We start from the raw sequence: 25,526 nt of genomic DNA, 5'->3' as shown, positions 1-25,526 counted from the left end.
TCCCTGAGTATGCCAGTAATAACGCAGTCAACATTTTCAGAAGAAAAAAAAAAAGTTGTACCATTGAACAAGAATAAGCTTCTCTGTTGCACTGCAAATTACTTTACTGCCTAGAATGTAATTTACAATGGGACTACAAACTTTAAAAACGAATGTTATAACCCGTTACACTTTACTCCAATGAATGATCTATTAACCATAAACCTTTTATTGTTTAACATTCTTGTTGATTTTGCAAAAGATGTTGACTAATTATGGAAGGCCTAGTTTCGATTCAACAGAGAAGAGTCTATAATTGTAATGAAAAGTGTGTGTGCGCACGCGTTATATATAATTTTTAACAGATATTCCACGAAATCGAGTCGTACATGAGCTGATTCCATATTTTGTTACCTTTTGTGTATTTTTTAAGGTTTTGTTTTCGAGTAGAGTTTTTATTTCATCCTTGGTTGGTTCAGCAACACACTCCGCTGTTTTGTTTTTCTCTACTCACGGTATAGACCCCTTTCACATGACGTCACCGCGCCGCGAGATTTTGTTAGGCGCCATATTGGAAGACCAAGTACATGCACTCACAATATAAAACAAAGTACGAGCAAGAGTAAAGTGACACGATGGATGATAATTCGGGTTATGTGAGTACATTACCAGCTGCAGAAAGGGCACGGTATGTGGAGAAACTGGCTGTGATTGATGGGTTTGACCCATATGATAAGACAGAAAAAATTATGTGAATCCAAGCACACAGTTTAACGCAAAGGTTCGTTTATATCCCGACCTTGTCAGCTGTCAGATTTATGTTAATGGACCCGGTAAGCTGGTAAATAATATATATATATCTCATCTCATCTCATTATCTCTAGCCGCTTTATCCTGTTCTACAGGGTCGCAGGCAAGCTGGAGCCTATCCCAGCTGACTACGGGCGAAAGGCGGGGTACACCCTGGACAAGTCGCCAGGTCATCACAGGGCTGACACATAGACACAGACAACCATTCACACTCACATTCACACCTACGGTCAATTTAGAGTCACCAGTTCACCTAACCTGCATGTCTTTGGACTGTGGGGGAAACCGGAGCACCCGGAGGAAACCCACGCGGACACGGGGAGAACATGCAAACTCCACACAGAAAGGCCCTCGCCGGCCCCGGGGCTCGAACCCAGGACCTTCTTGCTGTGAGGCGACAGCGCTAACCACTACACCACCGTGCCGCCATATATATATTTTTTTCTTTACCAAATTCTAACAGAAAATGAGAGCGCCCGAAAGGGAAAACCGAGCCGAGCCGCCTCACGGCTGTAATGCAAATTGCTTTCCTCCTCGGTATACAAGTGCGCTTCCATGGCAGGAAAAAGAAACTACATTTTGCCGCCTATGTAGTCCTCTATTTAAACAAATTCAAATTCATTCAGGATTCAGCCATGTTTTTGCTCCGTGTTTTTACTCGACCAAAGTTATACAGTATTATGAGCTTTTAATTGCATAAATAAAACCATTTGGTGAAACTTTGAAGAAGAGATTGTACTGGTTTAAAGTTTTTACCGAACGTTTTCATGTCGACTCCAATTAATGCACTAGTAGAATCGATGACTAGTTTAGTAGGCCAAAACTTTTTTCAATTTTTGACTGTACCAGCCTGAAAAAACTTGCGACAGTCAAATGGAAAAAAAGCAAGCTGGTCATGTTGTACTGGACTAATCTATGACTGAGTATAGTAAGTGATACTAGTACTGATACAATAAAACAGACGACTGTAATCTGGTAGGCAGCACGATTTATATTATTTCTCCGTGTCAGATACATAAGGAGGACCGGACACCAATTCTGCCATCTGTTTGCTACCCAGACATTGTAAACTATTTGTTGTTTACACCCAGTGCCTACACTGCTGATGACTTGAAAGCCTACAAAGGGCTACAGGCTTACAATTATGTTGTTAGTGGCTTGGTTCGTGATATTACAGCTGTTATTAAGAATAACCTACACATAGTTATTATTATTAAATTGTAGAAGTCTGGGAGGCTTGCTCCTCATACAGTTATCAACTTGAGGCCAATTTAGCATGTTTTAAATCTGAATTTCTTGCGTTTGCTTGCCTCAAAGTGTCTGCAGATCATGCACAGACTTATCCATTATATCCACAGTTTTTTGCCAAGTCTCACACAGGTTTCTTTCAAGTCTACTGTTGGGCCAATAAATCATAAATAAAACAGCTCAGATTTGTTTGTTTAAGTCGTTTGCCGCTCCACTTTGTTCTCGTGGGTTCACATACTGTTGCCGTTATCACGAGTTTGTTGGTCTTCCAAAATGGCGCAGGGTCTGTTTACTTCCGGTTTCGGGTGATGTCAGTGAAAGGGGTCTATATGAGCGCATATCTGAGTAGTAGAGTAGCCAATCAGAGTGTGCAATTGCTCATATCACACTCAAATATATATATGTACGTATGTATGTGTATGTATATATATATATATGTGTGTATGTATATATATATGTGTGTATGTATATATATATGTGTGTGTATATATATATATATATATATATATATATATATATATATATATATATATATATACAGTGCCCTGAACAATTATTGGCACCCCTTCCAGCCCTGTCAATAACTGCCAGCAGCTGGTGATTGTGCTGCCTATAAACACTCAATCACTGGCTACTCGCAATGTTTTTTTTTTTTAATGTTAATTGTCCTTGGATTTTTATTTGACATGCTTTGTTTCTTTTTATTCACTGACAAACGCGATCTTTTTAGAAGGCAAGAATCGTATTTGTGCTATGACACTTCATAAACGTGAATTCTGTTGATTCATGGATTTTGTTGCCAGTAAAAATCACATGGTTTGATTGTCTGAGGTCTTTATTGTCATTAATGAAGTACAAAGTTGATAAACAAGTAAAAAGTATAATTTGTGCTAGCTTTTATTTAGGCCAATATAATTACAATTGAACAGATGTTTCAGTAACATTTTTGCATTAAGTGTTTAATAACTGTTTAATATAAATATATACATGTATAAATCATGAAGAATAATTTACATTGACTCAAATTTTAACTCAAGTTACTCATTTAAAATATTTTTGTCTCTTTAGTTCTGATATTTAAAGTTTACTAAATATTTCGGTTTCACAATATCTCCATTTTCTTTGTTGTTCTTCTCGTCTTGAAGCAGCTCTACTTAGGGTTGCCGTTTTCCTACTGAAGCCTCGGCTCCTGCAGAATTTTGAAGATGATCTCGAGCTTCACAATTATAACTGAATATTAAAGAATTTACTACATATAAAAGTTGACCCATGATTGACCTATAGAACTTGAAAATGGGTCAAATTGGCATGAACTCATCGGAGGTTTTACTTTCATGTTCATTCATTTTATATTTTTCACATATTACACACCTAAATCATGAGGTCAAGAACATTTTATTTGCTCCGAGATGCAAAATATTGCTTTCTGGATCACTCAGAATGCACCATTTTACATCTCTATTTTAAACATTTTCCAGGGGAGAACACCCAGACCCCTGCCTTTATTCACACCATGGTGGGTCTGCCTACTGCTCTTTTCCAAATGCTCCCTGCTTTAAACGTTATTGACGGGGTGGCTTGTAAAGATTAGTGTAATAAAATAAAATAAAAAGGATGAGAAAAAAATCCACCTTTTGGTGAAGTAGCTTCATCTCACACTGAAAAAACGAGAAAAATCCAACCTTTAAAGGTAGACTGCCTTTCAGATTTTTCCAGTGTAGGTCATAAAAAGAATTTTCCCTGACACCCAATTATTTTTGTTTAATAAACTGAAAGCTACTGAATTCGAATCACAGACTTCCAATTTCATTAGTCTTTTTTAAAGTAGAACAATTAATGAATTTAGGGCCACATGGCCCTAAATCCTCCGCTATTATTTCCTGCTTCACCATGACCCAATTCAAGATACTACATCATGCATCATGTGTTGGGCTTTCCCCGACCGTACAAGGCATTGTGGGATACAAATTTGAAACAGGAGAGAACAATGGAGGATGTTAGTGTGTGAATGAAACATGAAAGACCGATTACAGTAACGGAAAGCGAGAAGAAAAGACGTTATGCTGCGAAGGAAAGGAAACGCAGGACCAAACTAATAAATATCGGTGGTCAGCGAGCACCTCGGTGCGATCAGCTGTTCGTTTAGCGATAGAACGATGTAACTGTCAGTGCACGATCAAGGTAAACCTGTAGATGGCAGTAATGCAACACTGTGGATGCCAGCTGCCGTAAAACCCAAAAGAGGAAGAAGGTAAACCTGCGCATGCGCACACGGACTTCCTCTGTCTGCTTGACTGCACGAAGCGAGCGATTTCATGCACATTATTTGCTCAGGAGTCCCCTCAAATTAAATAACTTCCCAGCCACAGAATGGCCTTTTTAAAAAAAAAAAAAAAAAGATATTACAGAAATAAACATATTTCACAATGAACAAATTTCAGAGCTAACTAAATTTCACCGGTTTTATGAAATCGAAAGGCCGTCTACTTTTAATTGAAAAAATGTATTCGGAGAAAAATAAATCCCTCATCAAGAAATATTTATTTTCAACAAAAACACGTGCCACTGTTATTGGCACACTTTTTTTTACTCATATTTACAAGGGGTGCCAGTAATTATGACCAACACTGCATAATTACAACAGGGTGGAAAAGTCAGTATCCCAGGAACAATCAGATTTTGTGTGCGCTATGGATTTATTTATTCTTAGTCGATTAGTGGACAGGTAGGTTTCATGTGGTGTGTATTTTTAAACAGAACACCCTCCACTGTGGTGTGCGGCACCTCGCTGCTGTAACTATAGCACATGTCTCCGTTTGCTGAACCACACACACCTGCTGAGACACAATATGGCTGTGTGCACAACAGTTTGCTCTTTGTGAATTAGTGTGCTTGGATGAACATAAAAAAAATAAAATAAAAAGGGCAAATCAAATAAAGTTTGTCACAAAGCCATCGTTGAACTCACCTGGCGATTACACGCAGTCACTTCACTGTTAAACACGTTGACAGAAAATAGACACGAGCCAGACTTGACTATTACAGTATCTTTTATCTGTAACGTGAGGATAGAACATTACAGCTCATAGCCCAAGCACTGCTTGCAAACACAATGTACTACATTAGAAACTTTGTTAGAAGAGGATAAAGATCACATTTCACTTCCTTTAGTCTGTATTAATCCACTTAGCTGGCGAACGAGCTCGCTATACATTACTTTATTACGTTAGCAACCACTTTTTAGCCTACTCAGTTCCCAAGCAACCAAAACATAGGACTGGGCAGCACACTGGAGCTTTTTACCCCTTGGGTGAGCTAGTAAATTTATTATTTGTCTTATAAATGTATTATTTGTATTATAGTGCAGTTAAACAGAGTTGTTCAGTCTTTGTGATATTTCCGAATGTTTGGCCGGCCAGAAGTCAGAATATTGCTGGTTTACAGTACAATAATAAAAAAATGAACATTTCCAGTCATGTTGAGAGAAACTAGTGCACTTTGGGTGATCAAGTTGAGTCTATGTTAGAGCAATGTTACCTTTGCGTTACTTTTAAAAATGCAGCGTTTTTAGCTCATCCGGCCGACAGGTGATGATTTAAAGTGCATATCACGGGTAAATTCAGGAGCAAGATCAATGTCTCATCTCATCTCATTATCTCTCGCCGCTTTATCCTGTTCTACAGGGTCGCAGGCAAGCTGGAGCCTATCCCAGCTGACTACGGGCGAAAGGCGGGGTACACCCTGGACAAGTCGCCAGGTCATCACAGGGCTGACACATAGACACAGACAACCATTCACACTCACATTCACACCTACGCTCAATTTAGAGTCACCAGTTAACCTAACCTGCATGTCTTTGGACTGTGGGGGAAACCGGAGTACCCGGAGGAAACCCACGCGGACACGGGGAGAACATGCAAACTCCGCACAGAAAGGCCCTCGCCGGCCACGGGGCTCGAACCCGGACCTTCTTGCTGTGAGGCGACAGCGCTAACCACTACACCACCATGCTGCCCAAGATCAATGTAATTCTTCTATTTTATATTAAACTTTGGTCAAATATCGGTCACATTCTGCATTCTCTGCTATTTTTTTTCTTTGTGCAATACCAGAAAAATTCAGTTGAAATCAAGCCATTTGAGGCGAATTGGTCCGTCTCTGAAAAAACTCGGCATTTGGATTTCCCGGGAAACATTGATTTTCGTGACGTCGTGTACGGGACGCCTCCTTCTGAATCCTACGTCAGCGCTGGTTTGTTTATGAGAAAACGACCTGGTGGTTTTCTGCAAATTTCTTCAACTTTATCACGTAATTATTAAAATGGTTAACAGATGTATCGTAGGAGGGTGTAGCAACACCGATCTTGATGGGATTAGTACTCATCGTTTTCCAAAAGACCGGACAATGAGAGAGAAATGGGAGCGCTTGGTCTACACAGGCTGTGCACTGAAACCGTGCAAGCTCTCGCAGCCTGCTGGCGCTTCCGCAGGTGACGTCACGAATCTGGCTCCAGACTCCCTTGGGATTTTTCCAGACGCGTTTTGTTATTTTATTTTTTTCTGCTGTAGACAGATGGCCTTGTGCAAAATTACCCTTCTGGATGAGTGTGTAAAGGGACATACTTTCATATAAAAAAAAACACGAAATTGGTCCAGGATATGCCCTTTAACACCATCATGTGCTGTCTGTCGTCCGTCCAGCGTCGTCCAGATTTCACGAAAATCGCTTCTTCTCTCTCAATTCTTCACCGATTTTTATTCTTTTTGGCAGGAAGGTAGGTCTGCCAGGGGTGCGTATGGCTTCTACTCAAATTTGCATGATTGCAATTAATAACGAGGATATGGAGTAGTTAAGCCCTAACGAGCAGTTTCTACATAAATCGCCGCTTCTCTCTCAATTCTTCACCAATTTTGATTATTTCTAGCATGCAGGTAGGGGTACCTAGGATGCATATGACCTCTACCCAGATTTGCTGAATTACAATTATTAATGAAGTTATGGACTAATTAAGCCTTAATGAGCAGTTCAACAGAAATTGCTTCTTCTCGGTCAGTTCCTCGCCATTTTGGATTCTTTCTGGCAAATAGGTCGGTATTCCTAGGGTGTATATAGCTTCTATATATAGCTTGTATATAGTGAACATAGCTTGCAACATTTATTGTGCAAGGTAGCCTACTTTAGATCGTTCCTTCTGGACTAGACCGGACAGGAGTGAGCTACGCCGTCACTGACGGTCTTGTTTCACATTACCAGGCTGAAGTGACTCAAATCTCTAATCTTTTCAGGGCTGAATGGAAACAGAAATCCAATCTTTTCAAATCAGATTTGAGTCACTTTCACATGGTTCTAAATCGTATACATATCCGATTTGTGACCACGCGACATGAATGAGACCGGGTCAGATCGGAATTCATGTGGCTTTGTGCCTGGACGCATGCACTGAGCTCTGTCTTCATCAAGCCGACACAAGCAGCGTGGCAAAACAACAATGGAGGAGAGCTACTGTCACTGCAAAAACAGCAAACGCTACCTGTCTGGCTTTCCTTTTTGCTTTCTCAACCTGATCACGTATAGCTGACGAACCAGCTCTATCGTCCTCCAAAAAATGCATGCGTGCATTAGTTACTAGCACGTCCATTTAGTCGGTTTTAATCAGGGCTTTGAACCGGTTCAAGGAACGAAAACGAAAACCGGGAACTTTTTCTATTTCACATGGAACAGAAACGAAACCAGAAACTTTATTATTTTTTATGTTCCGGAACAGAAACGCTTATTAAAAATAATGGTAACCGGTTAATACCGGTTTTTATTTCGTTCCTCAAAGTTTCCGTAGCCTACAAATAAAAAAGCCATGAGTGTCTGAGCAAAGAAGAGCCTGAACGTTGCAACCTCCCTATTGGCCGTTTGTAAAAATGTATCAGTTGTTGCCCTTCCCACGGGAATCATCGCGGGCTCAAGAGACGAGACCTGACGAGTTAGTTCGTTGGTAGCAGAACAAAATGTCTGGACACAAATCGGGTTTTCAGAAAAGGAAAGAAAATAAACGGAGGGTTGAAAATACAAAAAAGGAGGCAGAAAATGCAAAACGAGTTTTAAGGTAGGACAAATGGTTACTTTTCTGAGGCAGCCCGCCGTGGCTGCAGGCCTTCAGTTGTGTCATTGAATGGTTACTTTTCTGAGGCAGCCCGCCGTGGCTGCCTGCAGGCTTATTTATTATAGCCCATTTAGTTAAAATAGTTGATCTAAAATGTTTATAGTTATAGTTATGTGATGGTTGTCCTGATTTAGACTGGTGTTTTTTTGGGGGGGGGGGTTGCGCGATGTTGCACCCGGGTCCAGATTAGGGCAGAACCGGCCCTGGCTACATTTCAGGTGTAGTTTGTTTTATGTATGTATGTATGTACTTGGTCTTCCAATATGGCGCCTAACAAAATCTCGCGGCGCGGTGACGTCATGCGGTAGCCCTCTATAGGGCCTGACTAGCCTTTGGTAACACACTAAACGAATTATCTTTCATTTTTGGCACTTTTTCTGTTTGTGTAGATGGGAAGACATACTGAGAATCCAAATCGCCAACATTTGAAATAATAATTGTTTTGAATTATTTCTTGTCTTATTTAATGAAGGTTGTAATAGAATTAGCCTACATTTGGCTTAAGCTGGATGAGACAGAGACATAATTTTATAGCCATTTGTTAAACAGCTGACAGGGAACGTAATTAACCGTTCCGGGAACGAAATTTTTTTGTTCTAACCGGTTCAGGAACGTCTATTTAATGGTGGAACCCAAAACCGGAAACGTTAAAATTCCGTTTCTGTTCGGAACGAACCGATAGGAAAAAAATTCTGGTTCAAAGCCCTGGTTTTAATACCATGAGTCATTTAACAAATATGATTCTTTTGTTGTTGGTGATGGAGATGACTCGTGCAAAAACCTATCAGTGTGTGTGCGCTGCTTCGGAGGACAGATGCGTTCACATTACAGTTAGATCCACGTCACATGTAATTATGAATGTGATTATAATTATATGATCCATGTCCTGTGTAATTATGAACGTGAACTGTCAAGATTCGAGGAAAAATTCGGAATTGAACAGTGAGGCTTGAACATCACTTTAGGAATCTCAGTGCTCTGTGTTAGTATTAACATATAGTTATAAAGTATATGTTTCGTGACTGTCAGCATAAAACGAGTGGTTAGAACTTTACTGATTTTGTAAACGATTGCTTGAGAGTTCAGGAATTTTAATTAGGCTTTTAACAAGATTTCTCTTCTAGTTTCAGCTTCTTGTTTTCACACAACATTGAGCTAAAACGCTTTTTTTTTCCCCACCAGACATAACGGTAGTTTCTGCCAAAGTACACATCCATACATCGCTGTAGCGTTCACACTCATTTGTTGGTGGTCATTCATCGTGATCAGCACTAAAGAGTTAGCGTAATAAAGTTTGTGCCGTAATGTCGTGTTTATTTTGAGAGGCATACATAACGAGATTAAAACACATTTGCAGTCTTTTTTTGAACGTGTACCAAAGCTTACTTAGGAGCACGTTAACAAGAGGTATGTGTGTGTGTTGGAACCTGTAAAAAAAAAAAAAAAGAATGGGCTCTCCATAAATGTTTTAATAGGACAGATGATACAGAAGCATGCAAAATCATGCACAGTGTGTTTCAGCGTGTTCCCAGATGATTTTGGCAATAAATATTCTCATCTCATTATCTCTAGCCGCTTTATCCTTCTACAGGGTCGCAGGCAAGCTGGAGCCTATCCCAGCTGACTACGGGCGAAAGGCGGGGTACACCCTGGACAAGTCGCCAGGTCATCACAGGGCTGACACATAGACACAGACAACCATTCACACTCACATTCACACCTACGGTCAATTTAGAGTCACCAGTTAACCTAACCTGCATGTCTTTGGACTGTGGGGGAAACCGGAGCACCCGGAGGAAACCCACGCGGACACGGGGAGAACATGCAAACTCCACACAGAAAGGCCCTCGCCGGCCCCGGGGCTCGAACCCAGGACCTTCTTGCTGTGAGGCGACAGCGCTAACCACTACACCACCGTGCCGCCCGCAATAAATATTTATAAATATAAAGCAACGTGGACGCCGTAACACAAAAGACCCCTATTCGACATCGAATTTATTGCTTGTGTAAAACGGCTTTGCGTGAACGACTCCAGAGTGATCGGTGTTTATTTAATTACCCTTGTGTGGCCTCTGTGTCGTTTATTCTGGCCTGGATTTATTGCTATATTGAACGGAAATGATATAATTAGTAGGCAGCGAGAGTTCAGGCAGGTTGGTGCTGACCGCTAGGAGCCAGTTAAAACACAGGTAACGCAGCCTTGCCAGATTGATGTGTTATGGAAAAAAAAAAAAAAGCCTGACCAAAACTGTGTATTATGTTAAAATGTTCCTTTTTTTATGTTCATATAATTCACATGTAGGTTCATTAGTCATTCTGGTTTGTAAAGTACCCAAAGTTTTGTGTTTACTTTAGCGTTATGTAAGGACTAGTAGCCTTCTCATTCTTTCCTTTTCATTTTTCCCTCGCTTGTTTTTCTCCCTCTGTCTCTCTCCCACTTCTTTTTTTTTTCCCTCCATCTGTGTCCTGAGTTGAAAGCCAGGTCAGAAGTTCAGCTTCTCTGCTTTCCTTATAATTTGTGGTAATTGAAATACGTTTCACCATTTGGGCTAAGTAATGAACTGAGATCAGATTTACTCGAAAGAAGCCTCGCCTCCTTCTGCAAACCGCATTACGGATATTGATCTCGACCCTGATTTCCAAACATAACAAGTCGCCTACACTGTCTGAGTATTCAGTTATTAAGGCTTCTTAATTTGTGCAGGTCTTTTAAGCAGATGTAGGGATTAATGTGATGGTTAATGTCTCGGGCCAGTTTGTGGTTACTGGAGATGCTAATGGACTTGGCTGGTGATTTGTCTGCATGCTTTTCTCATTGGTTCTCTAACAGACGTGATTTACTATCTCGGGATACACACTAACATCCAGGTTGCAGGAGTATTGTGTTTGTGAGCTTGTATGCGTCTGCTGGATCCACACACCTCCTGTCTCAGCATTATCTCCATTAAACTGACACTCTGTGACAAGATAGGGATGTTTTTTAGACCTTGTGGTTGACACTGGTAATGATCGGCGAATCACTTCAACTTAGGGCTGTGCGATATGGGAAAAAATGAATATCCTGATACATTTTCTCCATTTCGCGATATACGATATATATCTCGATATATTGAAATCTCCTCTAAAGGACCCCATGAAATCTAAGGCTACATCCACACGACAACGGCAACGAGATGTTATTAAAAAAAAAATATCGCGTCCACATGGGCGACGGATCAGTAAAATATCAGGTACATATGGCAACGCAACGTTTGCTGAAAACAATGCAATACACATGCCACACCTCTACGTGCGCTGTAAGACGGTCCCATCGGAGACACCAGAACAATAGAAGAAGTAGACGCATGCGCATAAACCCCTTCTTCTACCCGGTGTGAAGCACTCACAGGAACAAACACACAACAACAAGAAGATGTCTGCGACTACGCGAGGAAATCGTGCCTTCTGTGTGTACAAATTAGTTTTATTAGTGTGCATAGTTTTATGTAACTTAATTTTCTTATTGTGTGTGAACATTTTGAAAAGCATTTTTATATAATTTATATAACTTTTTATATTGTGTGTGAACATTTTGAAAAGCAGTCTTATCCAATAAAAAAAAAGAAATTCAAGAAATGGTTCAGTTACTTGTTTATTTAAAAGAAAAGCTGTATACAAAAGTGAATGCAATGCAGTGGTTCATACAAAACAGCGAGAGTGCTGCTTGTTCTAGTCATGTGGTTGTGACGTCATCGTAAACAAATCCGTTCTACTCATCCAGACGACTTCGCAACGGCGCCGTTGCCAGATTTTTCCACTCTGGAACCCGTTCTCAAAAGATTTCGTTTTGGGGCACCCAAAACGCCGGTGCCGTGTGGACGCCAGGCCGAAACGATAAACAATTTTACCAGATTCACCTGAATCCGTTGCCGTGTGGACAGGGCCTGACTTTTACTCTTTGCTGTTTTCACTACAATCCCTGCAGATTAAATAACATTCTTGGTTAACTTTACAGGTGGTTTTCAACAACACATATTTTAAATTTTCATGTTAGTGATTTAATCACAATTGAGTTGAAATAAGACTATTTTTATTCAACAAAGATGTAGCACAAACTGCAAAAACAGTCTTGAAAATTGCAACATATGGGGCGGCTTTGGAGAACGAGGCCGCTATGGTCATTTGTTTAGCTTGTGGGGGGGTTTTAGCTCGTGGGCAAGTAGTTTGGAGTTTAAGAGACTCTTCATACTGTACCGGGTGAGTTTTCAGGTGATGGAACATATTTGTAGTGCTGCTGCCTTTCATGATGAGTTTTTTTTCACACTTCACAAATTGGCATTTGCTGTTCCTCGTCCTCCTCGTGATATCCAAAAAAATGCCAGATGACTGACCCCTTACTAGTTCTTTTAGGAACCAATTCGTTCGCTTCCATTTTTAATTTGTCGCTGAAATTGACAGAGCTTACACGGTAGCCTGTGCAACACCAGCGATTGCACGAACTGAGTCAGCGCTGTAAACCGAAACTAGAAAATCTTCCCGCAAGTTCCTTTCAGCACCTAGATGTCGCCCGGGATTGGTTGGTGAGTGTGTGACGTTATTGTTTTTTTTTTACCCTTAGACAGCCTCTCAAGGTGGCATGGTGGTGTAGTGGTTAGCGCTGTTGCCTCACAGCAAGAAGGTCTTGGGTTCGAGCCCCGGGGTTGGCGAGGGCCTTTCTGTGTGGAGTTTGCATGTTCTCCCCGTGTCCGCGTGGGTTTCCTCCGGGTGCTCCGGTTTCCCCCACAGTCCAAAGACATGCAGGTTAGGTTAACTGGTGACTCTAAATTGAGCGTAGGTGTGAATGTGAGTGTGAATGGTTGTCTGTGTCTATGTGTCAGCCCTGTGATGACCTGGCGACTTGTCCAGGGTGTACCCCGCCTTTCTCCTGTAGTCAGCTGGGATAGGCTCCAGCTTGCCTGCGACCCTGTAGAAGGATAAAGCGGCTACAGATAATGAGATGAGACAGCCTCTCACGTTACTGCCTGAGGGACAGGGAGAAAACCACCAGAAAAGGTTTTAAACAAACGCAACAAACACGCAACAAACGCAAGTCGGTAGATGACCATAAAATACTCGATAGTTACGATATAATAATTTTATGTATCTCACACAGAATTTTCGGAGATATATCGAGTATATTCGATATATCGCACAGCCCTACCTCAACTATGGCAGAGCTCGACATTAACAGTAGCCCGATTGCCCGGGGCAACCATTCAATAGATTCGGACAACCAGACTCTCACAAATGCTTGCCCGATCGGGCAACTACCCAAATATGTCAACTTGCGTGAAAAACGATGTTTATTCATTCATATTATGATGAAATTCCATCACGATTTGCGATTGTTTGACTCGGAAAGACCGCGTCCATGTTATCATTACGGGATGTTCAACAACTAGCGGAATTCACATTTGCACATCGCGGGCTCGCGATGCAGTTTCCCATTGCTAATAATTATCGCGCCAGTGCATATTCAGTGTTCTATTGGTATGTCCTTCACTACATGACTAATTACCGCATTACTCGCACGGGGCGCTAGTGTCAATGCTTGTTGATACAGACAGCGTCTGAGAAGGTTGAATAATAAATAAAAAAAATAAAATAAACATTAAAGTCACAAACTTTGGCATTATGTCTGGTTTGGAGAAATTTGGTTTTAAAATAAACAAAGACAAGAAAGAGAAGAAAAAGGAAACTCAATCGAGCTCATCAGTGGATTCAAAGAAACTGTATGAGGTGAAAAGGCAAAGAATTGTTATTCCCAGCTGGTGTTCAGAGTTTCCTGGATTGAAGTTGGTCAAACCTGAGAATGAACCTGGGCCACCCAGCAAACTCTCCAAAGATGATCCCAATTTGGATGTTGAATCAGATGAGCCCAGAGCTCGTACCAGCCATTCAACTGATACTGATCATGCTGATAGGAATAATAATAATGACAATGCACATTCATGGTGGTTTACACAAAAAGTGGTTAGACACGATATAATTGAACCCAGAAACCAAGGGAACACAAAGAAGGATAAGAAAATCAACAAAATAAGCTTTTAAGCGGCATTAGTAGAGCATGCGAGTGAACATTGTGTTGTAAGCATATGTGTTTGTGGCATATTCAAAGGAAAAAAGTATGTAATATTTAGGCAACCATGTTCTGAGTTCAGGTAACCAGATTTCTACAAACGGTTGCCCGAATGGGCAACCATGTCTCAAAGTTAACGTAGAGCCCTGTGTGGATTTACAGAATTCTGACAAAACATGTACCTGAAGCTTGAAGCGTTTGCGTCTTTTACGATTTCATGTTTCAGAGTGGCAGCACGGTGGTGTAGTGGTTAGCGCTGTCGCCTCACAGCAAGAAGGTCCGGGTTCGAGCCCCGGGGCCGGCGAGGGCCTTTCTGTGCGGAGTTTGCATGTTCTCCCTGTGTCCATGTGGGTTTCCTCCGGGTGCTCCGGTTTCCCCCACAGTCCAAAGACATGCAGGTTAGGTTAACTGGTGACTCTAAATTGACCGTAGGTGTGAATGTGAGCGTGAATGGTTGTCTGTGTCTATGTGTCAGCCCTGTGATGACCTGGCGACTTGTCCAGGGTGTACCCCGCCTTTCGCCCGTAGTCAGCTGGGATAGGCTCCAGCTTGCCTGCGACCCTGTAGAAGGATAAAGCGGCTAGAGATAATGAGATGAGATGAGATGTTTCAGAGTGAAATGAAAATGTTCATGCGTTTAATAAGCACACGGCGCCCATTTAGAGGCTGTCCACACGGCAACGGATTCAGGTGAATCTGATAAAATTGTTTATCGTTTCAGCCTGGCGTCCACACGGCACTGGCGTTTTGGGTGCCCCAAAACGAGAACGGGTTCCAGAGTGGAAAAATCTGGCAACGGCGCCGTTGCGAAGTCGTCTGGATGAGTAGAACGGATTTGTTTACGATGACGTCACAACCACATGACTAGAACAAGCAGCACTCTCGCTGTTTTGTATGAACCACTGCATTGCATTCACTTTTGTATACAGCTTTTCTTTTAAATAAACAAGTAACTGAACCATTTCTTGAATTTCTTTTTTTTATTGGATAAGACTGCTTTTCAAAATGTTCACACACAATATAAAAAGTTATATAAATTATATAAAAATGCTTTTCAAAATGTTCACACACAATAAGAAAATTAAGTTATGCACGGGCGGCACGGTGGTGTAGTGGTTAGCGCTGTCGCCTCACAGCAAGAAGGTCCGGGTTCGAGCCCCGTGGCCGGCGAGGGCCTTTCTGTGTGGAGTTTGCATGTTCTCCCCGTGTCCGCGTGGGTTTCCTCCGGGTGCTCCGGTTTCCCCCACAGTCCAAAGACATGCAGGTTAGGTTAACTGGTGACTCTAAATTGACCGTAGGTGTGAATGAGAGTGTGAATGATTGTCTGTGTCTATGTGTCAGCCCTGTGATGACCTGGCGACTTGTCCAGGGTGTACCCCGCCTTTCGCCCGTAGTCAGCTGGGATAGACTCCAGCTTGCCTGCGATCCTGTAGAAGGATAAAGCGGCTAGAAATAGTGAGATGAGATGAGAAAACTATGCACATTAAATAAAACTAATTTGTACACACAGAAGGCACGATTTCCTCGCGTAGTCGCAGCTATCTTCTTCTTGTTGTTGTGTGCTTGTTCCTGTGAGTGCTTCACGCCGGGTAGAAGAAGGGGTTTATGCGCATGCGTCTACTTCTTCTATTGTTCTGGTGTCTCCGATGGGACCGTCTTACAGCGCACGTAGAGGTGTGGCATGTGTATTGCATCGTTTTCAGCAAGCGTTGCGTTGCCATATGTACCTGATATTTTACTGATCCGTTGCCCATGTGGATGCGATATTTTTTTTTTATAAAATCTCGTTGCCGTTGTCGTGTGGATGTAGCCTTAGTTAACGTTTCCATTTATATTTAATGACAGACTTTTAAATGGTACGACACGAAACACAGCCATATATCCATGAAGCTCCGGGCGGATTGTTGGTGTAGCCTTGCTCAGCCAAGGTCATCTACTGATGTTTAAAAGCCGTGCGCCGTTTTTCTCCAACCAAGTCTCGGTGATGAGGCTGGAAAAGACAACATCCTGATCGCTTCTCTGATGCTCCCGTGCCCGGCACTGCAGTGGAAAACGGTAGAGGTTTACAGCTGAAAACACATGAGAAATGCTTGTTTTTTTCCATGTAAAGAGACACTGTTACAAAGTGCTTTGGGCAGTGGGCGGGGCAAGAGAGAAGATTTCATACACTTTAAAACAGCGGTGTTTACAGCTCGTGTTTCTTGGGGTTGGTGTGTGTGTGCCAGATTGAGTGACGATGTGTCAGGGTTGGATGGTTTGATTATGGTTAATTGTTTCAGTCTTACCTCATGCTCAGAAGGGTGGGGTAGAAAGAGAAACGAGAGTTAGTATAGCAGAGGTAAGAAGAGAAGCAGCGTGAGGGAGGGAAAGTCTGAAAAAGAGGGGAGGATGAAAAAGAAGGAAAGGCACAGGAGGAGATTTGGAGCCAAATGTATGTTGGTGTTGACTGCAGTATTTCTGGGGAGTTCCATGGTGCAGATGTTTAAAAGTAGGGCAGAAGGGAAAAGGGGCTTGTGTAAGAGCGGAAAAGGAAGGAGTGCTTGATTTTTTTTTTTTTTTCTCAGGTTCGGAACTGTGTGGATGTTAGACATGTGAGACTTTAAACTGTGAAGTACAAAGCTGCACTTATCCCAAGCACTTCCAGGATGCATACAGTAATAATAACACTTTTTACATACAGTGGTGCTTGAAAGTTTGTGAACCCTTTAGAATTTTCTATATTTTTGCATAAATATGACCTAAAACATCATCAGATTTTCACACAAGTCCTAAAAGTAGATAAAGAGAACCCAGTTAAACAAATGAGACAAAAATATTATACTTGGTAATTTATTTATTGAGGAAAATGATCCAATATTACGTATCTGTGGGTGGCAAAAGTATGTGAACCTTTGCTTTCAGTATCTGGTGTGACCCCCTTGTGCAGCAATAACTGCAGCTAAACGTTTCCGGTAACCGTTGATCAGTCCTGCACACCGGCTTGGAGGAATTTTAGCCCATTCCTCTGTACAGAACAGCTTCAACTCTGGGATGTTGGTGGGTTTCCTCACATGAACTGCTCACTTCAGGTCCTTCCACAGCATTTCAATTGGATTAAGATCAGGACTTTGACTTGGCCATTCCAAAACATTAACTTTATTCTTCTTTAACCATTCTTTGGTAGAACGACTTGTGTGCTTAGGGTCGTTGTCTCGCTATATGACCCACCTTCTCTTGAGATTCAGTTCATGGACAGATGTCCTGACATTTTCCTTTAGAATTTGCTGGTATAATTCAGAATTCATTGTTCCATCAATGGTGGCAAGCTGTCCTGGCCCAGATGCAGCAAAACAGGCCCCAACCATGATACTACCACCACCATGTTTCACAGATGGGATAAGGTTCTTATGCTGGAATGCAGTGTTTTCCTTTCTCCAAACATAACGCTTCTCATTTAAACCAAAAAGTTCTATTTTGGTCTCATCTGTCCACAAAATATTTTTCCAATAGCCTTCTGGCTTGTCCACGTGATCTTTAGCAAACTGCAGATGAGCAGCAATGTTCTTTTTGGAGAGCAGTGGCTTTTTCCTTGCAACCCTGACATGCGCACCACTGTTGTTCAGTGTTCTCCTGATGGTGGACTCATGAACATTAACATTAGCCAATGTGAGAGAGGCCTTCAGTTGCTTAGAAGTTACCCTGGGGTGCTTTGTGACCTCGCCGACTATTACACGCCTTGCTCTTGGAGTGATCTTTGTTGGTTGACCACTCCTGGGGAGGGTAACGATGGTCTTGAATTTCCTCCATTTGTACACAATCTGTCTGACTGTGGATTGGTGGAGTCCAAACTCTTTAGAGATGGTTTTGTAACCTTTTCCAGCCTGATGAGCATCAACAACACTTTTTCTGAGGTTCTCAGAAATCTCCTTTGTTCGTGCCATGATACACTTCCACAAACATGTGTTGTGAAGATCAGACTTTGATAGATCCCTGTTCTTTAAATAAAACAGGGTGCCCACTCACACCTGATTGTCATCCCATTGATTGAAAACACCTGACTCTAATTTCACCTTCAAATTAACTGCTAATCCTAGAGGTTCACATACTTTTGCCACTCACAGATATGTAATATTGGCTCATTTTCCTCAATAAATAAATGACCAAGTATAATATTTTTGTCTCATTTGTTTAACTGGGTTCTCTTGATCTACTTTTAGGACTTGTGTGAAAATCTGATGATGTTTTAGGTCATATTTATGCAGAAATATAGAAAATTCTAAAGGGTTCACAAACTTCCAAGCACCACTGTAAATTATCATGAAAAAAGTTATAGTGGACAGCTAATGTGTAAAACTATGCCATTAAATAAAATTGGAAAAAGTGGGACTGCAAAATGATAAAAAAAAAGATGGTAATATTTATATTTTCATGTTGTTATTGTGTAATTACTCCAGTTAGCTCTGTAAATACGACCTCTATCACACTGTAAACGCCCCTTTGCAGCTTCGCTGTAGTCCAGTGGAGCAGCAGGAGGAAGTGAGCTGTAAAGATAAGAATCTCATTTTTAAGGTGCTTTGAGACCAAACAGTTCTGGGGACTTATTGAGAAGAACTACCCAATGGGAAGCTCCTCTGAGAACGACATACTTTCAAGTTTTTTTTTTTTCCTGTTTGCATTCACACCTCCAATAGGCACGGTAAAGTGCAATAAGCCAACTTGGTAGTGTGACATTAGCAGGAAATGCAAAGATTTTTATATTTCAAGGTCAAGGCTTTTATATTGTCTTCTCAACCACTGGGGGCCGCGACGTGCCATCTAGAGTAGGGATGTTAACCGATGACCGTTTGACCGGTGGTTGACCGAATCAACGTCAACCGGTTAATTTTTTTTTGGTTGTCGGGTAAAAAAAAATCAATCGTTTTGAAGCTGCCGATTTTGGAGCGGAGAACCTGGAATTCTGTGTTGTAAACACTTGGGGCATGCCATGCGGTGTAAGGACGACAGCTGACAAATCAGAAACACCCATTCAGTCATGTCCCGCCCACAGGCTTTTTAGCTTACAAATTACTATTCTGTTTTTTTTTTTTAAATTATTATTAGAAGGCACATCGAGTTTAGTCCTGCCTTGGCCAGTGCATTCTGAAAGCATGTTTCAGTCTGTAGCCAACAATGCATGTTATTGCAGATCATATCTCTGCACACAAAGTAAAGGCGCAGATGCCGACTTTTTCACGGCTGAATCGTGCAGATCCGATTTTTTTTTTTTAGCGGGGGCGTTGGAGTGTCTCGATAATTTTCATCAGAGTAAATTCTGTATTAAAATTACTAAATAAGCAAATGCCGTTGAAATTATTCAGACACTCCAACGCCCCCCCCCCCCAAAAAAAATCAGATCTGCACGATTAAGCCGTGAAAAAGGCGGCATCTGCCAAAAGGCGCGCCGTTTGCATCCCTGTTAAACTCATAGGTTAACAGACTTTAACCGGCTAATGAGGCTCGGTGGTCGGTCAAGATTTTTTTTAGTTTTCGCCATCCCTAATCTAGAGGGCCGTGAATTTTTTCAAGTTGAAGTTCATTTTTTACTTGGAGTAGGGTACAATTGCCGGGTTGCATCCAACATCACATCTGCCTCATTAAGCTACGGTCACGCTACAGCTCGCGATGCTTTGCGGTGGGTTATCGATGAAAATGAAGCGTTTTGGTGGCGATATACACGTGAGCTAAAAGTTGTGGTCACATACTAGGTGAACACTTGACTGTCACACCTTTGCGCGCTTGAGTCTGGTGCAGCTCGAGCGGCCGCGCGCACTCACGGAACACATTGTGTGCATGCTTGGGACCCAGTCGTTATGGGGAACACCTGATACTGATTTGAGCGCAATCAGCACACATAGATACAGAAGTTGTTTTCACAGAGGCTTTGCGAAGTATTATCATTATCACTGTCATGTTTGTTTCTTGCCATGTTTATAACACTGTTTAAATTCTCTGCTTTCTGTTTTGCAAATATCACGGCTGCTAATAAACACTCTTCCTGCACTTAGATCCATCTACCGCCGTCTATCTTATAGTGTCCTGATCCCCAGATCTTTAACCCAGCCACATATAAAAAGTTATATGCCTCCATGCTCTTCCAGGTTTTCATTTGTCCATGTAGAACGATGTCTGCAGCACCAGGTAGTTTGAGATGTCGGGGAACTAAACCGATGGATAATTTTCCAACTCTTAGGAAAAATCCTTCTTTGTTAGTGTGTAAGGATCTATCCCATTGAGTGGTTTTGATATTCACTTCTTGGTTTTAATAATTTGCTTGCTTGCTGGACACAAATATGGCAACAAGTTCTTGTGTTAATGGACCAGACTCCACTTTTGGATCATTAATCCCTTTTGACTGAAAATGCCCTGCATGCATGGTTTTATGTTGGCTTCTGGCACAAACTGGGTCCCAGTTTTAAATACAATATCTACAATTAAAATAGGGCCTCCGATTTTCCGCGATCGCGGAAAACGGACGGAAATCGCGGAAATTGGGGTCAGAAACGGAATTAGTGCTCAGAAACGGAATCTATGGAGCCCCTCTGGTGACATGGGTGAAAAAAAATATTCCATGGCCACGAGTTAATAACGCGTGGGAACGAAATCCTATTCCGTGGCCACGACTTGCTTAATGCGTGGGAACGAGATGATTATTGGGTGGCCATGAATTAATAACGCGTGGCCACGAGATGATTCAAGTTCCAGCCTGATGGGATGATGTCCAGTTTCTGAGCAGCTGTCAATTGTGCAATAAATACAGGATTTATCCTGTATGATGAAATCTATAACTTCCCCGAGGTCAGCATGTTGTCTACGTTTGAGCCCGTGCTTTTAGAGCAGCCGAATTAAGTGTCTCTTGCTCAGAATTACTCCATGTCTAACTGCAAGTGATTTAAAGATATCATTTCATTCCTAGATTAAAATAAAACGAAATCAGATCAAACTTGTCCATATTTGCGGCCGAAGCTACTGATGCCAGAAAGTCAACAGTCTCAGTGATGAAATGACTAACACTTCTCGTGGCCACGCGTTATTAATTCGTGGCCACCTAATAATCATCTCGTTCCCATGCATTAAACAAGTCGTGGCCACAGAATAGGATCTCGTTCCCACGCGTTATTAACGCGTGGCCACGGAATATTTTCAAGCACAAAGGAACTCCTAATGCCGTATTATAATGGTGATCTTGAAGGCAGATTTTGAACAGTCAGATTTCCATTAGTAGTTTGCACCAAGGCTTTTCAGTTTAACATTATATAATAGCAACTGATTTTATTTTCATGATTTAATGGTTTATGTTCTTAAATAAGAAGTTATGTTCCGAAGGATGATTTTCTATATAAAGAGTTTGAAGACTTGTACATTATTAAATTAATAATTTACAGGCAAAATGTAAATTAAACTAATAACAGAGTTAACTGTTAAATAATTTGAATCATTTAAAGTATATATTAAATGGACACACACTTTATGTTAGACCTGTCGTTGCACTGAAAACATTGTAAGCATAACAACAAATAAAAGTTTGAAAAACATGGATAAAATAATAACTGAGATTGTTTTATTTAAATGTACATGTATAAAGAGTAAGGATAACCATAAAAGTATTAATATACAATATAAAGTTTTAAAGAAAATAGCAGGAGCCAGTCAACAATCAAGTTAACAGCACTAATTAACTACAGTCTTAAATAAATGAAAGAAACACATTTTCAGTGAAGTGAAATGTAGTGTTGATTCTAAGGTGCATTAAGATATTAGACTGTGTACAGAAAGTTTAAAGGTTTATATGAAGTTGTACTACAGCAGGCCAGTAAAGCAGGATTACAGGGAGAGATGCACAAGGACAACAAACATGCAGATGCCTCCCAACACCAGTTACCTGAAACATAACATTTCATGCGTTTATTACATGTACTTAAGAATTCTGATTCTGAATTATGTATTTATATGTTGAAAATCTAAAAATGCCAATTTAGTTGTCATTTGAGCATATAACTGAAACAAATTGTCTGAAACGGAATTGAAACGGAATTAGCCATTCTCTGAGACGGAATTTAATGTTTTTTGAAACGGAAAATAGGAGGCTGTATTAAAAACAGTTTGTTTTTATTGTATTTTTAATTCCTGGGCTCCCATCTGTAACAGGGAGTGATGTTGCATCCCATTAATACACTTTACAATAGATTATTAGATTCTAATAGAATAGATGAGCCAAAATAATTGGGGATCTTTTTTTTAAATGGGCCCCGACTCGTTACAAGTATGAATAGGTGGGTCTCAAAGCAGAAAAGGTTGAGAACCTCTGATTTCAACCATATACAGTTGGTACGGTACAGAGTTAAAGTGAAACAACGTTTCTCCAGGACCATGGCGCGACATTAAACATCACAGGACTATAAATCTACAAATAACAACATAAAGTGCAAGAGTGCAGCGAGTGCAAACATTGCAGACTATAAACTACACACAACATAAAGTGCAAGAGTGCAGCGAGTGCAAACATTGCAGACTATAAACTACACACAACATAAAGTGCAAACAACAAGGACAGAGCAAAAAAGACAACTAGCACAAACAGACAGTACATTGCCAACCAGTACCAGTCACTGATAATGTGCGGAAAGTTTGAGTGTATGTTTTGAGGTAGCATATGTAAAAATAAATAAATGTAAGCATTGTGTATAAGAAGCATTGTAAAAAATGGTAAGTGTATTATTCTGTTTCGCTGAGAACGGAGATGTCCACGGGTTTTCTCTGCCTACACAGACGGTCTGCGCCGGCTACTCAATCCCAGAAAAAAAACCCTTGCCTTTCAATGTTCAAGCAATTTATATCATATCCAACGCCCATAATTTGTTGCAAATCCAATTATTTCACCATGAAATTGTCTTCGATTCAGGTCAAATATGACCAGAAGCGACGCCATGTTTGTCGATTGATTCTCGTAGTCTGAGTGGCTGAGCCAGACCACATGACCATGCTGTAGTGTATGTAGTTATGTTACACCATGTAGTTACGTTACAGAACCAGGCAGCATACTGCAGAGGGTAACCGAGAAAGCCATACATACATCTGGAGGGAAACTTCATACATGTTTTGCAAGTATTTTACAGGGAAATGGTTAGTAATCTGGGTTGGCAGTGAGCTGCTGCCCTAAATGAAGGAGTTCAAGTATCATGGGGTCTTGTTCACGAGTGATGGTGAGATGGAGCGTGAGATGGACAGGCAGATTGGGGCGGCGTCAGCAGTAATACAGGTGTTGTACCAGTCCGTCGTGGTGAAGAGGGAGTTGAGCCGGAAGGCAAAGCTTTTGATTTACCAGTCAATTTACGTTTCAACCCTCACCTATGGTCATGAGCTTTGGGTAGTGACCGAAAGGATGAGATCACGGATACAAGCGGCTGAAATGAGCTTTCTCCGTTGGGTGGCTGGGCTCAGACATCCAGAGGGATCTCGGAGTCGAGCCGCTGCTCCTTCATGTCAAAAGGAGTCAGCTGAGGTGATTCGGGCATCTGATTAGGATGCCTCCTGGACGCCTTCCTTTAGAGGTTTTGTGGGCTCGTCCAACTGAGAGGAGACCTCAGGGTAGACCCAGAACACGCTGGAGAGATTATATATCTTATCTGGCTTGGGAGCACCTTGGGATCCCCCAGAAGGAACTGGCAAGTGTTGCTGGGAGAGGGATGCCTGGAATACCCTGCTTAGCCTGCTGCCACTGCAATTTGACTTCAGATAAGCGGAAGAAAATGGATGGATGGATGGATGGATGGTTAGTAATTTATTAGCTGAGAATGCACCAGAAGTCATCTATCCATCCATCAGTTATCTCTAGCCGCTTATCCTGTACAGGGTCGCAGACAAGCTGGAGCCTATCCCAGCTGGCTATGGGCGAGAGACAGGGTACACCCTGGACAAGTCACCAGATCATCGCAGGGCTGAGACATAGAGACAAACAACCATTCACACGCACATTCACACCTACGGTCAATTTAGAGCCAACAGTTAACCTAACCTGCATGTCTTTGGACTGTGGGGGAAACCGGGGCACCCGGAGGAAACCCATGCAGACACGGGGAGAACATGCAAGCTCCACATAGAAATGCCTTCGTCCGCCACTGGGCTCAAACCCAAATGTTGCACCATGGGCGGCATGGTGGTGTAGTGGTTAGCACTGTCGCCTCACAGCAAGAAGGTTCTGGGTTCAAGCCCAACAGTTGACGGGGGCCTTTCTGTGTGGAGTTTGCATGTTCTCCCCATGTCTGCGTGGGTTTCCTCCAGGTGCTCCGGTTTCCCCCACAGTTCAAAGACATGTGGTTAGGTTAACGTGGGGCAGCCATGAAGTGCCCTTGAGCAAGGCACCAATCCCCCAACTGCTCCCCGGGTGCTGTAGCATAGCTGCCCACTGCTCTGAGTATGTGTATGTGCTCATTGCTCAGTGTGTGTGCAGGTGTGTGTTCACTGCTTCAGATGGGTTAAATGCAGAAGAGGAATTTCACTGTGCTTGAGTGTACGTGTGATAAATAAAGGCTTCTTCTTCTCTTAACAGTGCGGTGCAGCCTTGTGTCACTTATCTATGCCAACTCACATAAAATATTTTTGTTTTGAAATAGATAAAATAAATCACAGTTCCCCTTACCTTTGAATAGTTTGAGACCAAGCTTTGTAGCATCTTTAGTGCTTTTAGGAACAGCATTTTCTTTCATAATTTTACAGTTACGAAGCGATTGGCTGCCATTTTACTGAGTTGCTCAAGGTGATTATCGAGAAATAGTCTGAATTTCTTGACCAATCACTGCACAGTTTTCTATAATCACCTTCGTATTTATACTAAATGAATTTTTCATTGTGGCCAGCAGTTGAACTGATTAGAATTAGAATTGGATCCCATCAGGATCGAGGTCATAGCAACGGCAAATATCTGAAATAGTTTCCCCCCGCAGTAGTTTCCTTTCTGTTTGAAGTATATTTTAAGGCTATGTTAAGGGCACAAATTAGTAACAGGAAGCACTGGACTTGTTGGCGGTAGAGGCACTCCCATTGTGTTGGCACTGGGTTCTGCATGTTTAAAATTGACTTTATATTGTAGTTAATCCCTGGAAAATATGAGACTGTTTGTTTTTTCTTCCACTTTTGAACGGTAAATGTGGTTGAATGGCGGTTAAATGGTGGTAGGAACTAAAGTTTCGAGAGCGGAGGTGTCCGAAGTTAACAAACAGCATT

General features: G+C 41.6%; 1 protein-coding gene across 4 annotated transcripts in view; it reads left to right on the top strand.

Moving 5' to 3' along the window:
* The window catches only part of fmnl2a (formin-like 2a), a 136,844-nt gene that overhangs the window by 53,593 nt on the left and 57,725 nt on the right, over positions 1 to 25,526 (top strand). The gene's annotated exons all lie outside the window — the stretch shown is intronic.

The sequence above is a fragment of the Neoarius graeffei genome, chromosome 9 (genome assembly GCF_027579695.1).
Source record: "Neoarius graeffei isolate fNeoGra1 chromosome 9, fNeoGra1.pri, whole genome shotgun sequence".
Classification (NCBI taxonomy): domain Eukaryota; kingdom Metazoa; phylum Chordata; class Actinopteri; order Siluriformes; family Ariidae; genus Neoarius; species Neoarius graeffei.
The sequence above is the reverse complement of the archived record's forward strand: the minus strand, read 5'-3'. Positions and strand labels throughout refer to the sequence as shown.